Source organism: Myotis daubentonii, chromosome 3, assembly GCF_963259705.1.
Source record: "Myotis daubentonii chromosome 3, mMyoDau2.1, whole genome shotgun sequence".
Classification (NCBI taxonomy): domain Eukaryota; kingdom Metazoa; phylum Chordata; class Mammalia; order Chiroptera; family Vespertilionidae; genus Myotis; species Myotis daubentonii.
Window position 1 is genome coordinate 86,271,548 of NC_081842.1, and position 2,344 is coordinate 86,273,891.

At 38.4% G+C, this 2,344-nt stretch overlaps 1 pseudogene; it reads right to left on the reverse strand.

Moving 5' to 3' along the window:
• Positions 1-1,594: 1,594 nt before the first annotated feature.
• Positions 1,595-2,344, reverse strand: LOC132229312 (large ribosomal subunit protein uL22-like; annotated as a pseudogene).

Here is a 2,344-nt window from a genome sequence, read left to right on the forward strand (position 1 = left end):
TTTTTAAAAAATATGTTTTTATTGATTTTAGAGAGAGAGAGAGAGAGAGAGAGAGAGAGAGAGAGAGAGGGAGGGAGGGAGAGGGAGAGGGAGAAAAAAAGCATCCATAAGAGAGCACCATCAATCAGCTGCCTACTGGGGATCCAGGCCACAACCTAGACATGTGTCCTGACTGGGAATAGAACCAGTGACCTCTCAGTGCATGGAATGATGCTCAACCCACTGAGCCACACAGGTTAAGACTCTCTGCTTTCCTTTAAAGAAAATTTTCTCTTAGAGAATCCAATGATTACTTTTGTGCCTGAGGGCCTTATTATGTGATGTTGCTTGAGCATTTGGATCCATACTCAACACCCTATTTCCAAAAATATTCTCAACCAGCTCTACTTCATGGCTTTCCTAGTTCTGATAGTGATCCAGTAACAAACATTTGTGGTGCCAACATACAGTCTGTCAGTCACTAGCATATTACCCTCCAGTTTCATCTAATTAAGTTGACTGTTAGCTTTCAATATAGTAAGTGATTTGGTAAGCATAAGTGTGCTCACTATTTCTAGTTCTCTTTTCCTCACAAGCACATGAAATAGTTATCCCCACCTTCTCAAAGTCATGGATTTGTTTCCTCCAGTAAAATGTGTGTGGTAGTAGTTGTGTCACTTCTTGGTGAAAACATTTAAAAGCTTATGTACAGTTCACTATGTTCTCTCTCCCCTTGCAATGCTAATTGTGGAAGCCTATGTTAACTTTGAAGTAATATAGAATCAAAACAGCATGGAATACTAAGCCAACACATGGAGGACAGCTGCTTGGAAAGTCCTACAGTGGACTTCCCATGAGCAAGAAATAAACACTTGCCTTAGCTGTTTTGGCTCATGGATAGAGCACGAGCCTGGGGACTGAAGGGTCCTGGGTTCATTTCCAGTCAAGGGCACATGCACGGGTTGCAGGCTTGGTCCCCAGTGGGGGATGCAGGAGGCAGCTGATCGGTGATTTTCTCTCATCATTGATGTTTCTATCTCCGTCTCCCTCTCTCTTCTTCTTTGAAATCGATAAAAATATATGTTGGGAAAAAGTAAATAAACACTTATCTTAAGCCACTGTAATTTTGTGGCTGTTTATCACATTATAATCTATTTCATTCTGAATGATGAAAACAGTCTTACTGCCATCATTCTAGTCAAGAATCTCATTTAATCTCCCAGAGATTGTTGAAATAGAATCCTAGATATTACTTGGTTTCTGTTATTTTTTCCATCTTCACTGAGGTACAGCTGATAAAATCATAATACATTTAAAGTGTATAATACAAGTTCTTTTTTCCATCTTCACTGAGGTACAGCTGATAAAATCATAATACATTTAAAGTGTATAATACAATGATATGATGTATATATACATTGAGAAATGATTCTCATAATTGAGTTAATTAATACATAAACACTTCTTTTTCAGTGAGAACATTAGAGAGCTATTCTTTTAGCATATTCCAATACAGTGTAATTAAGTATACTCATCATGCTGTACATTAGATCCTTAGAACTTAATCATCTTTCTTTTGTTTTTTACTTTTATTAGCATTTATTTTATGCTCAATTTACTCCCATGCCATAAGTTTTTGTTTCTTCTGTTATATCATTTTCTTCTGTGCAATCTCCTCTTCTGGTTTAGGAACCATCTGATCTTTTTCAGTGAGGATCACCTCAGTGTGGGAGGGAGAGCTCCCATATGGGCTCTGTGCCATGTCTTAGGACAGTGATGGCGAACCTGTGACACGCGAACTCATTTTTTGGTTGATTTTTCTTTGTTGAATGGCATTTAAATATATAAAATAAATATCAAAAATAAAAGTCTTTGTTTTACTATGGTATCAAATATCAAAAAATTTCTATATGTGACACGGCACCAGAGTTAAGTTAGGGTTTTTCAAAATGCTGACACACCGAGCTCAAAAGGTTCGCCATCACTGTCTTAGGAGCTTTGTTCACCTGGATATGCTTAATGACCAGAGAATCTACATCTAAACCTTTAAGTTCAGCATTACTCTCTGCAATTTTAAGCATGTCCAGCAGTACTAGTAATGAAGCACTCTTTTGGGGCCACCGACCCTGTGTCCAGCCTACTGTTTGGCTTGACCACACCGACAAACTCCACCATTGTAATGACAGAATGGCACACATTGTTTCTGTAAAATGACATCCTCTAGATACTTGGTGGTTTTACAGATCTGCATACCCTTGATGGCCTGGGCAGTTTCACGAGGGTTCTTTAAGAGAACACAAAAATTTGAACCTCTTGTTTTGCATGATTTTGTGGGGTTTCCTGGGTTCAGTGAATAGCGAACCAT